We start from the raw sequence: 13,687 nt of genomic DNA, 5'->3' as shown, positions 1-13,687 counted from the left end.
ATGGTCTTTAACTAAAGGTCAGACGGCTTTTTCCTAGACACCCCACAGAGAGATATTTAAAAACTCAAATCATTGTCCCATGTCAAAGGTATTATTTTGAGCACTCAGGAGTTTAGAACATTTTCCTGAATTTAACATCACGTAAATTGCCATCTTATATTATGTCACGTGCTAAGTGGTCATATTTTACTGTAGCCGAAGTCTGAACATTGTGTTGAAATATTCACTTACCTACAAATCAGGCCAACGGCCTGTGCTGCATATTTACTCTTTGTTGTTCCAGATCTACTTTCTACTCTTCCTCTCTCAGCCCGGAGGGTCTGTCTCGGGCTTCCTTGTCTTCTGGCTCCTGGTTACAGGAGGGCGGAGGGAGACTGAGTAAGGTGGTCGCATTTTCCTCAGCTTTCACCCTGAGGGGCTCCCCGTGCTCGCTGCTCCCTGACTGAGGAGCCTGCTCCTGTCAGGAGCCTCTCTCTGCCTTCATAACTCAGGCCAGTTCTCTTGGGGTTCCCCGCGAACCCCTGTGGCCTTTCACACCGTTTACGCAGTCATCTATGAAACTTCCCTTCGGCTACCAAAAGGAGTCGTCCTGACTGATTCCTTTTGTCTCTTAGCACAGCGGTCCCCAGCCTTTGTAGCACCAGGGACCGGGGCTCCTATGAGAATCTAACGCCTGATGATCCGAGGCGGGGCTGAGGCGGTGATGCCGGCGCCGGGGAGCGGCTGCAGACACGGAGGAAGCTTCGCTCGCTGGCTGGCCCGCCACTCACCGCCTGCTGTGTGGCCCGGTTCCTAACAGGCCACGGACCAGGACCAGTCCATAGCCTGGGGGTTGGGAACCCCTGATTTAGCAAATAAAAATGTAATGAATACTTACTTGAAAGATTATTTTTATAACGAGAAAAGGTTCATAGGAATCATTAGGTTTACAATTCTCGTCTATTCCTTTCTGACTTTCATGTTAGAATTTGAGAAAGTGTTTTTCACTCTATCCCAGACTTCCGTGCTGTTTTTCCCAACTTGACTTTGAATTGAGGCAAAACCCGAAGGGTTCGCAGGGATCACGGGGAGAGGGAAGGGTCAGGAGCAGAGCGGGTGAGGCAGTACTTGTCGCATTGTGCAGCCGCTGTCGCGACGGCTCCCTTTTCAACATCTGATGTCCAGCTGGAGCTTCTCTGTCATAATGTTTGTAAGTTCGATAAGAGAATTCTGTTCTTTAAAACGTGTGAAAATCAGTAGGCTGAGGCATGGAATATTCCCTTTGAAATGTAAATGATTGACCCAAAAGGGCTGATATCTCATCGGCCATTACCTGTTCGTCGGACTCATTCTCAAGTAGGGCCAAGAAGTGTCCCGAGCTGGGATGAAGGTGCTGGTCCTTGTGTGCTGTGGCAAAACTCGGGAGGAAAGCTGAAAACACAAGGGGTGAGTGGCCCCTGTGAGACAGAAGGTCCTATTCTCATTTCCCCCTGACTCTCAGTGTGGCCAGCCTATCGGAAGACGGGGGGCTGCATCTCGCGGCCGAGAACGGCCTCCAGCAGGCGCAGTGACTGATGACTGGCACTTGGGCAGTTTGTTATGAAGACGGATGATGAGGAAAGAGCTAATCACTATCTGATTATTGTTCATGTCTGGGCTGGTAATCATCCGTTAGGCTTCCTTCGCCCTCAGTTCTACGTCCAATCTATCACCAGGTGTATCGATTCTCCTCTTGAATGTATCTCAATACTGTTGCTTCTCTCCGCGTTAGTTCTTCTGCCTTGGGCATTCTTTCTCCCGTTTGTCGCTTGACTCAATCCTTCAGGACTCAGCTTAAAGGTCACCCCTTCAGAGAAGTCTTCTTTCATCTTTCCGGCTAAACTGGGCACCCATCATGATCTCTTACCATATTCTTTATTTTTCCTTCATCGCTCTGGATACGGATTTTAATTATAAATGTATCTGTGGTCGCAGGTTTAGTTTGTAACTCTCGATACTTTTACCTTCGTGAGGAGGTGTGACTCTTCAGGTTACCCCTGTATTCCGGGCACAAAGAACACTGTTTGGCATGTAGTAGGTGCTCAGTAAATATTTATTACACGGGGGGTTTAATCCTGACCCCGCTCTCCTTTGCTCAAACTTCTGGCTTCCCAAGTCTGTCTGTTCTCTCTTCTACTGCTCTCAAACACCTCTGCTCTACATGGTCTGTCCTGTCACTATTGTGGTTTGTTCATTGTCATCTGTTGCCCGGACAGCTGGAACAGCCTCCACGCTGGACGCCCAGGCCCCGCTTCGCCTCTGCCAGGGCTCCCTGCACCTCATATAGCTAGGGGCTTCTCCTCTCTCTTTAAAGCCCGGAAGAGCCCCATCGTCCTCGGTAGGAAGCCCAAACTTTTTAACTCGGCTAAAGGCTCTGCGTGATTTGACACCTGCTTCCCCTCTAGCCCCGTCTCTTGATTTCTCCAGACACATTGAACTGATTTCTACATCTCGGGCTCCTCTTTCTTAACTTCTGAACTTGTGCACAGGCTATTTTTAAAGCCCGAAATCCTCCTTTCTCACTTCCTCTCCCTCCCTCTCTCTTCCTGCCTTCTTTCCCATGGCTTGCTCTTCCATGGTTTTCTTAGACGTCACTAACTTTCCTTGGCTCCAGTCACTAGACCTGGGCTTCAGTGTCGCCTTGGTGGCTCTGAGAGTTCCCTGTGCTTTTATATTGTCTTCCTTTTGCCTATTGACTTTTCTGTCTCCCACCAAAGAGTAAAGTCTGAGAGAGCAGGAACCATGTTGGCCATTTGCATGTATGAACCACTTCCCAGTGCTGAGTACTCAGGACGTAATTACTAAATTTCTGTTGAATGAACGAACGGAAGGTTGATTTTGGTGGACAGGGGCCAGGGCGTTGTTTCAGAGGTAATAGAAGTAGACAGGGTGTGACTGTTACTGAGATATTTATCAATTAGTTTATTTTCCTACTACATTTTTCCTTCCCACTTTTTCAAGCAGGTGTCCAGACCTGGCAGTTTCTTCTCTCAGGAGGAATGTAAAGCCAGTGGGCAGGAAGAAGCAGCTGCTTGAAACCAAAGGCAGTTCTTCTTTATCTTCTTCTTCTTCTTTTTTTTTTTTAGAAGCCAAAGCTCTTTGAAGACATGATGCCGTCTATCACACAGAAGGAGCATAAAGGGATATTGTTTGGAGGGGAGAGGGAGAGGCCGGGAGGGGTTCCCCAAAATGGGTACCTCGGAACCATCTGTGAGTCTTACGCGTAGGATTCGCTTCGTGACAGGGCTGTGAGGAGATGGCAGGGCCTCAGGGGAGACGCGGCGCTGCGTGTCCAGGAAGCGGGCCCGTGGGGGTGCTAGCGTCTCCGAAGACGTTGGACGTGCTCTTCGTGGGACCTCATACGTCGGGGTTGTGTAGGGAAATAAACAAAACATATATGTTACGTATACGGTTAAAACAGTTACAGGCCTTTTCTTTTAATAAAGTTCTTGCAGGGCTGAGGATTTTATTGCCCAGCCGCATTTGCGCTTGCGACCTCTCTCCTGGGATGCTGTTCCCAGGGGTCCAGATGTGGTCTTCAGCAGGAAATGGAACCTGAGTGGCTTTCTTGTCGTCGTGGGTATCTCTCGTACAACGGATCTGCCCTATTTTCCAGGAGAAGTTACAGACTAGAGCAGTTCAAACATGAACGAAGGGCCGTAGAATAAAGTGAAAACAACTAGAAATAAAGACATCCCGGGCTTTCTTAAGTTGTTCCCTAATTGTATAACTCTTGCTTGCTTTCAGATAATTAGACCCATTTGACCTATTTCAGTAGTTCACTCATTTATTCATAAACATTTATTTTATGTCTGCGAGTGCCAGACTAGACACCGAGGACCCATGGCTGAATAGAGCAGGGACATGGGACATTTGAGACCAGGGATAAATATTTTAGTTCCGAACCATGTTTTTAGAATGGAATTTATTACATTCTTCTTTATCTAAAGAGGGTTATTTTATCCACAGTTTGTGCACTAAACCGGGGATTTCAGCAAAGGTAATGCTTCTTGGTGACGCATTTACCTCCAGATGACCCTACTCTTTTTGTGGTGACATCAGGGCGGTTGCTGTGAGAGTGAGCTCCTCCGCTCTGGCTTTGGGCAGTCTCCTCCCCTCTGTCCCTGCTCTGGCGTGAGCGAATGCGGGCATGCCTCCTTCACTGCCCCGTTTCCTTCAAATCATATTCACCGTGCCGGAGAAGGTGAGAAACTGTGTGTGTTTAATCTTCCAATTATTTAAACAGATTCGAAGATTGATCAGTTTACATCATGGAGGACAAATCACCCTTCTGATAACCGATGGTATTAATTTTTTTGAAGAATTGATAAAAGTGATCCACAAAGGCATATCGAGTAATCTAGATATAGAAGTTTTTGGAGTTTGAACAGGCTCATTACACTGCATACTTAAAATACCTTGTGATGCTAACTTCGCTCAAACCCTGAAAGCCAGACGACCTGATTCATGGGGAATAGATTTCAAAATAAGAGTTGTTTGGTTTGACATTTGCATCTTCAATATCTATAAAAATTGGGTTCTAACTTCATAACCAGTCAACCAGGCTGCTAAGCAAAGGGACAAGAACAGTTGCTACGCTTGGAAAAACTGAACTGCATTTCGCTTTACTTGGAAATCTCTGGCTTGTTTAGAACCTTTGGCTCCAGCATCAAGTCAGACCCCAGAGGTACTAACTTTGAACTTTGTGAGACCAAGTTTTTCTTTTTTTTACCTTTTTCATTTGTTCCCTTCCCAGCAAATGCTATCAAGTAAAAACAAAAACAACCAACAAACCCAACAACAACCAAATCAAGACTATGCCGGCCCTAGAATACTTTAAATCCGGTAATGAGAATATTACATACCATGTAGCATATACGTTAAATAGCATTAATATTGTTCTTTAATTAGATAGGACATTATACGGAAAGGCTATCAGGATCATTCCTTAGTAGATTTACTTTTTATTATTCCTTTCTTTTAAAAACAGACTTAATAATCCAAACAGTCAACATTCACACCTCCTTTTTCCTCCCTCATCCTCCACTGCGATGGAAAACCGTAACTGCTGGTAGCATCAGCGTCAGATTAAAATAACTCAGTGCCATATTCTTATTTATGAATTACAGTGATAATATAGTTTAAAATCTTTCTTTTCCTCTGGGGGGCGGAAATAACGTACTGTAACCTTAAGCCTAAAAGCACTGCTCAAAATCTAAGAGGGTCGATTCACTGCTTTCCTTTCTTTTTCTTTTCCTTTTTTTCAAGCCTAAACTACTGTCATTCTCCTTTAACTGGTCTTCCCGCTGGGCAAATATAACCTCCAAAAGGCATAAAACTCTGCAGCTCATCTTTCCTTTTGGAAACGAGTTAAATCTGCATCTACTCTCTTCATGAAAGAGTTTACTTTGCCTTCCGGGAAAGATTGATTTGAAAACATTACCATTCACCCTTTAGTAGTCTGAGTAGGCTTCTACCTGTGGGCCTTACAGATAATGCACAGCCCACAACGAGACCCTCTTAAGGACTCGGAATTCGTCAGATAGGTTTCAGGCTTTTGCATTTGTTGTCCTAACACTTGCAGTATTTACCTTTCAGGCAGGAAATATTTTCCAGTGTGTTTTTAACTTTCAAACCAAGATAAAAAACACTTTTTTTTTTTTAATTTGGGTATGCTACATAAAACTGTCCTAACTAGGTTTTATGTTATTTTTTTATTTTTTTTTATTTTTAAGTTGGAAACTCTATGAAAATAAATATGCTCTAGAGTTAAGAAGTAGTGTGCCAAGCTGGAGCTTAGATTAAATTTGTGTGGGCTGTTGAGGCTGATATTCCAAACGCTACTTTAGCCAGAGTTATAGGCTTCGGTGAGTATATTGCAGAGTTTGGGATAAAAATGGATTGAGCGTTCATGAAACATGCCGGAAGAAAAACCCTCGCAGCTCCATTCAGTTCGAGATGAGGAGCACGTTGTAAACACTCGTAAGGAAAACTTCGCCACTCCGCTTGGAGCTGAGCTGTGATCCCCAGAATTGTAAACTCCATCAGAAGACCCGAATTCATGATCGTGCACGTCACTCACCCTTCACAGAGAGCTCGGACGCGACCTACCGTCTGAGTGGAACTCTTCAGCGCACCTGTTCTCCTCCTCGGATGCCTCAAAACCCCTCGGCTCACGCGTCTTATAAGACCTTTCAGATGACGCTGAACTTAGCTGTTCAGCTGCGCGTTACCATCACTGGCACGTTAGCATTTTGAGGACAGGAACCTAGTCTCGTTCATGTCATCTCTAAAGCCCGGGAACCTCTCTCATGGCTTCAAACATTGGCTGACTGTTAAATGGATAAGTGCACACAGAAAGTTGGAGAGGTACTGGCGTTGGGGACATGAATTCAGAACCGGCGCAGCTCAAGGGAGTGAGAGGAAACTGCTCCTAAGACTTGCGCGCTTTCATTTAAGGTAGGAAGGATCAAGAGAACCAGAAGTTCAGTCGAGCCGTATCAGAGACTGCCATGTGCTGATCGGGCCTGGCCGGACCTCGAGGAGACCTGCAGAGCACAGGAAGCTCCCTGCTGGGACGGCTGCCGACCCATTGCCTCCCGCCGGAAGGGAAGACGACAGGCTGGTCACACCTCGCCCTGCACGAAGTAAACGCAGTCATTCCTTCCTCCAGTAAAACCTGGGCAACCTGTGGGTCGAAGGCCGGGAACCGCCAGCTTCTCGCTGCATACTTACCCTTTCACACCACGCACCACGCCATCAAAGGGAAATAGGTAGACACGGTCTTTAAACCGTACTTCGTAGAAGCCAAGAATGATACATAAGCTGAATTCCCCGAACACGCGGGGCCTTTTACTGTCTTCTCAGTCCTCGTATCGTCCCCGTCCCTCCGAGTCTTCTCAGGCTCTCACGCGCTTCGTCTCCGAGAGGAGTCTGTGCCGTCTGTGGGGTGTTACCCCTTCTCGAATGAACTTTCTTTTTGACTCTGACTTTAGTGTGAACTTGAATTCTTTCCTGTGTTAAGTCAAGAACTCCCTCCCTCCCTCCTCTCCCTTTGTCTCTGTCTCTCTGTCTCTGTCTGTCTGTCTGTCTCTCTCTCTCTCGGCGCAGACCCACTCAGGGAATTTTGCCCTGTCCTGCATCGCACTGCGGAGCGGAGGGGACCCTGGGAGTTACTTAGCTTCTATTATTTCTGTTCCTTCCAGTCAGATAGGACCAATTTGGGTCATGATTACTGGCTTAGTGACTGGCTCTGGCTGAAGCTGATAATGACTCTTGAATGTCCCCGCCACCCAATGTCCCTCCTAGTTTTTATTTATTTTTATTTTTTTTTATTTTTATTATAATTTTTAAAATTTTTCTGTGCTGCTCTCAAAGCTCCCCCCGGTGGTGGTCAGCACCTGGAGTTGATCACTGGCCCATCCTTGCAACCCAGCGTCGCCCCGCGGAGGCTGTGTTGTTGCGCTCTTCCTGGGAGAGGGTCTCGTATGGTGGCAAGAAAGCCCCAGCTGTGCCACTCAGGGTCTCTGTGGCCTTGACCAAACGGTTTACGTCTCCGAGTCTGTTCCTTCCTCAGTAAAATGCAGCTCGGCCTATGTAATTCAGAGCTTCGTCGGGGTTACGCGAGGCTACGTGCGACTCCCAGCAGTCGCGCTGGCCTTCACGCCGCTGTGTCCCCAGTGAGCGCCGGCTCCCCCCGGGCGGCACCTCCTCTCGCACGCTCACGCTCCGTGGGACACACGGCGTTGCTCCGCGAATCGCATATGCCTGGGGGAGCAAGGACTCCCCAACGGAAAGGCTCGTTCCTTGGCATCACTGCAACACAGTGGATGAATTTATTTCGATCTGAGCCCCTTCCTCTAAATTCCCATGTTTCTGTAGACTCAGGCTCAGGGCAGAGGTCACCAACTTCATGAGACACGTCTTCGTGGGTTCCTAGATTGTAGCGGTGGCCTTTGAGTCGTGGTGGCCTCACTGGGTTTGGGATTCAGCGGAGGGCAGATGGGCGCAGGCGCCATTCTGAGCATCGAGTTTTCAGTGCATGTCCAGCAGAGGAGGGATGGTGGAGACACGCAGAGGCTTGGAGCGATCCGGGGCCAGCAGGCCGGAGGGCTGGTTCTGTTCCTGGTTAGGCAGGGGGTGCCCTGGCCCCGCGCTCCGGCGAGGCTGTAGCCCAGGTGCCACGTGGAGGGCCCCTGTGTCCTCTCGGGTCCACTGATTTCCCGTGGAGTCTGTGGCTGGTTTTCTTGGGCGTCGAATGGTGCTCCGGCTTCTCGGAGAAATTGCAGCAACGCCGTCTGACGGATTCCAACAGATCTCAGAAGCAAGCAAGGAAAGGTTTCCGGCAGCCAGGCGGAGTATGAAGATGTGTTGGTAGCACCCAGGGGGTATGTCAGTAAGAGGGTGAAGGCCCAGAGGAAAAGAATGACTCCATGCGTCACCTTCTTCCTTCCTGTACCACTGAGTCTAAGCCAGTCCTTTTAGCATAATGAATATTGAAATAATATTTGGTGGTTGAAGCCATAAATTAATGCTGGGAAAAATAAGCAGGGGCTGTCAGGAATGAGTTAAAAGCGAGTGAGGACTGATCAGCAATAAGGCAGTCCTCTGCTGGAGACCTAATAGAACCGAACCATAGTCAAGAACTCAGACTCGATGGAATAAGACAGAAGCTCAATTCCTTAAATGGAGCATAAGATCAAATCTTACCCACAATGTGTTAAGCATGATCCTGGTTACCAAGACCCAGAAACAGCCTCTGAATAGATTTAGAATTGAGTCATTCTTGGTTCGTTCCTATTGAACATTGGGCAATAATGCTGTCTACATTTAAAATAAAGTCAAAGATGTCGTATGTGATGTGGTTTTTGTTCTAACTTTTCCACTCAGATACATTAAAGTAGAACGAAATATTTTTTTTGTATTTAAGATTATGTATAGTAGCTGACATTTATTGATCACGAGGTGCTATTCTAAAAGCATTACATATATTAACTCATTTAATCCTTGCAACTCCGTAGAGCAGATTCTGTTATTATCACATGTCACAACAAGGAAACTGAGGCCAATGGAGTTTAAAAACTTTTTTTAAAGGTTTAACTTTTTAAAGATAACATCTCATTAGTGACCATAATGGGATCCAAAACCAACAAGTCCGGCTTTTTAATCCACTCTCATACCCTGTTCTGGCCTACACTTTCTGTGGAGAAAAACTGCACCGTCATCCTTGAAGTTACGAGTTGAGAGTCATTCTTTCAAAATACAGTTCTGCCGTTTGTGAGTTAGATGCTTCTAAATTAAGCAAATAATCGGACAACTGTTTGTTTGGCTGTTAGACGCAGGAGTAAGCGATCACTGTCTACCAGTAAAGACATCTTAAAGTTAACAGTCCCAGGGATGTTTTGAATTAATAAACCTATAACATTTATATTTGACTTATTTGATAAAGGAACTAATAAAAAATAATACCATCGGTTTCCTTCTCTATTGCCAATAAAATTTAACTTCTACGCATTCTTCGAAGGATTGATTTTGGATATTAGGGAACTCTACCAAGCTGTAATTACCATTGCATTTAAAACAGGAAGAAAATAGGTGGGTAGCTAGACTATCTTAAGGAGAAAAGACATTTACACTAATTTGATCTTTTGTGGTAATTTATTTTAGAATTCTCAGTGGTAACATTAATCTTTAATAACTAATTTGAGATATATTGGATTCCAAAAGTATTTTCAGAAGAACTTTATTGCAGTTCAATGTGAATTACCTATCTTTATTCGAATGTTAAGTGTTATAAAATAGGCAATTTTATAGAGCAAAAAGCATATCTGATAGCCTAAAAATTTAAGCAAAATTGCTGGCATTCGTGAAGTTCATTTTATTAATTTTCATTCTTTTTAGTAACTTTAAGTAAATCTTTCATTGTATTTTAGATTTTCACGTAAAATTCCAGTGTCGAAATTAGTGTTAATGAAGATGAAAATATGTCCTAATTATGACATTATTTTTTAAGTGGTATCACTTCTACGCTTGACTGTTATGCCAAGCAAATATCACCTGAAAAGGAAAGAAGTTAGCCATTGGATTTATCGCTTAGATAATACAGGAATAAGGCATCCATTTAGGGATAATGTTTTCCCACATATAATAATTTCCATAGCAAGTCGATGAACAGACCATGATGATGTTGGACTGAAAAATCTAGACTTAAGTCATTTCAGGCTCCTGTAGAATTTGTAGTAATTAGGAGAATTGAAGTGCAAGGAGAAGTGTCACCCACAAATCACCCCTTCTTGACAGTAGGTTAGGGTTGCCTTTGCATACCAAATAACTCCATGTACTTTCATTTTCCCACAAAGTTATATACGATGAGACATTATTTCCCTGTGAAAAAGATTCCTAATGAGAACTTTAGATATAATTCATGCAGGCTCATATCTGGGCTAAATTAATCTGCTCACAAATAGTGAATGATGGATTTTTTTTTTTCAGGTGTTGAGAAGACTTTTGTATTGGTACACAGTCTCGTCAAGTCTCTAGGATTAGTGCAGTTATAATAGCGATTGGTACCAGGTCTAATGGATACGTGGATCTCTGGAGTTTAGCTCTCTGTCCTCCCTCTCCCCACCCCACTCTCCCTTTCATTGTGTGGATTACCTCGGGAGGCTCGGGGTGGGTTTGACCTCTAGGAATCGAAGTTGTAGAATATCTATCTGTCTCCTGTTTCGAAGAGGCACAGCTTTGTGCTGGAGTGAACTAAACCTGGGGAAACTGGCAGCTAAAGATGTAGTAGTCTCTTACCTTTGGCCTGCAGTGGCCTTTGAGTGTCCATCTAAATCTAGGGGGGTGATAGGGAGATATGATAAGATTCAAGGCCATCGGTGAGTATTTACTACTGTTTGATTAATTAAAGCTGTAATGATTTATAAAGCACGGTTTAAAAATCGCGATTACACGTTTCTTGATGACTAAAAAGATTATATGTATTTTTATACGTTACATATTGTGTATGTATAATATATTTATATGTAGTTTAGATCATTTGCAGCAAGGGTGCTTGCTTTGCGGTGTCGCGTCATCTTTAGACTTTGAGGGCACTGAAGAACCATGTCTTCAGATCATCAATGACAACTGGCGACGTGGGGAAGAAAGTTAATAATCTGACTAATTCGTGCCGTCATCCTTGTTTCTGAGGGCATTGGTCACCAGTGGCTGTCAGCCGAGTCCATCTCTGGGATTTATCTGCCATTGAAAGACCCAAAGTAACGCCTCCTCCCCTCTTGGTAGCTGTGGGATGTAAAGGCCCACGAGCTTTGCTTCAATGTGGGACAACTCGGAAGGCTGTCCCTGCCGCAGAGCTGCTTATGGGATCTGCTGAGTAGACATCTGTTGAGATTGGATCACTGATTAGCGCCTCCTTCCCCACATTCCACTTCTCCCAATGCTTGACAAGTCGTAATAGTAAATCTGCACACAGATCTCCTTCTCAGAGTCTGTATCCCGTCCCGCCCAACCCAAGACCACACTATTTATCTGTTTACTTACCTATCACCCACCATCCATCCATTCATCAGTTATTCATGTACCAAAGACTTTATTCATTATGTAATATGTGTCAGGGGGAAAAGAAAATTTGAGATGTGTGGTTATAGTTATAGCTAGCTAGTCATGTAATAGAGAACAGAACAAAAAGAAAGGAAGAAACAGTAAATAATTGAAAACATCTAAGATGTAACTATTTCAGAATGTTTATTAAAATCCTGTTTAGGCATCCACGGTGTGTCTTGAAAATAAGAAACTATATTTGCTCTGTAATTGCTTGAATTATACATCTTTTACCTTGATTAGCAATTTCAATCAACCAAGACATTACTGAGCATTTTCAAATAAAAAGCTGCATATTTCTCAACCAGCAGTCCTCTATTCAACCTTTTTATTTTTTAAGCACTTTTGACTTTCTAGGATTGGGTGGTATTATTTCTTGTAAAAAATAAAAATTTCTCTAAAATTCGAAATTGTGCGAATATGAACAAAATGAGATGCCTAAGATATCTTTTATTATTTTTAGTATTATTTTTGTGTCCTTGACTTCTAAACTTTCTTTACTTTTGGTCTAATGTTCATATACATCAGATTAGAATACTCTATTTTGATTTTAAGTATAATTATATTTTTAAACCTCAAAGTTGCTTTGAAGAGTAGCCTTGGTCAGATTTCTGAAAAGCTTAAGTTTACAGAAGAGCTCAGAAGAGCAATCGGCTGTTTTCTGGGGAGTCACATGTTGCTTGGGTCTGTTGGTTGAAATAAGTCTGGTGCTAAAATGTGGAGGAAGTCGAACGAGTGGAAACAAAGTCTGCTTCCACTGCGAGGGTTTCGGGACTGTTTATTCTGAAATGCAAGATAGTCTTCTGTAGCGCGTCAAAGGCGGCGGTCTAAATCTATTGTTTTGCTTGGTTTCTGTGTCTCGGCAGACCCGCTCCGTCCCCGGGGGATCTTGCCTTCTGTTTCTTCTACGGCTTCTCCTCGTGCCAAACAGGTTTCCTCGCTTCGTCACAAAAGCGAAAGCCAGTCAAGAGAGGCTTCGTCGCCATTTTCAGGCAGCAAGACAGTAGCAGAGATGGTGGCGAACGCTTTTGCTTCTGACGGCTGCCGGCGGCCGTAGCGCCGCTCGCCATCCGGGGGCCTGTCGTCCTCTCCTCTTCATTGATGCGCCATGCGCCAGTGCCCGCCGCCCCTTTGTTTCGCTCTCATCCACTTAAATCTTACTAAGAACCTCGTCAGAGTCAGTCATTACTGTTTGCAAAGTACGTGAAAGTCCTTAGGAAAGAGTCGGGACATAAGCCTCTACCTTATCCTGACTAAATATTCTAAGGCCACACAGGAACCATTTGGGAAGAAAAAAAAATAATAGCACAAGACTGCCCTTTCTGTGACACGTTGCTATTTATCTAGATAATGAGATGCACTCTCAATAAATCATGTAGATTAATTTAATGTGAGTTTACTGGGCTATATCGAGCTATCCTTATAAGATCCAAATACAATAACAGTAGAAATATACATATATATATATTTAAAGGTTCCAGAATCAAAGCCAAACATGGACACGTTACCTGAACGTATTTCCATATAGACCATTGATAGTAACGGTTTATCTAATTCACGTTCTGATTTCCTCATGGCCGGCCCTACGTCTGCTGCAGAGTGTTACCTACGGCACTCAGCTAAGTTCAACCAGTGGACTAAATCGAAGGGTACCACTCTGTGGCCCTTAGGAACAGGAAGTGAGGAAGAAGCATGTAGCTACTGAAATTTACAAAAAGAATTTTAAGGAGGCAGATTTTATTACCCCAGAATAGAACTTGGCCAGCACACCAAATTGTTCTTCCTCCTACTCATTTTGGAATTTCTGAAAAAAAAAGAAAAAAAAATCACACCGAATTGGTGCACATATTTATATTCAAAAATATATATGGATCTAGGCCATCGCACTTGATATCAGAAGTTAACAACTTTAATTTTTAACTCTAGATCAGCAATTAGATTTCATACAGAGATGTCACATGCGGTTAACTCATGTGTAAGTGAAAACTTACCGTGCTTGGTTGGTCAGTCTGGATAATTATCTGTCTGTGTATGTATGGATGTGTGTATGTAGGTATGTATCTGT

Source organism: Rousettus aegyptiacus, unplaced genomic scaffold, assembly GCF_014176215.1.
Source record: "Rousettus aegyptiacus isolate mRouAeg1 unplaced genomic scaffold, mRouAeg1.p scaffold_m13_p_12, whole genome shotgun sequence".
Lineage (NCBI taxonomy): Eukaryota > Metazoa > Chordata > Mammalia > Chiroptera > Pteropodidae > Rousettus > Rousettus aegyptiacus.
The sequence above is the reverse complement of the archived record's forward strand: the minus strand, read 5'-3'. Positions refer to the sequence as shown.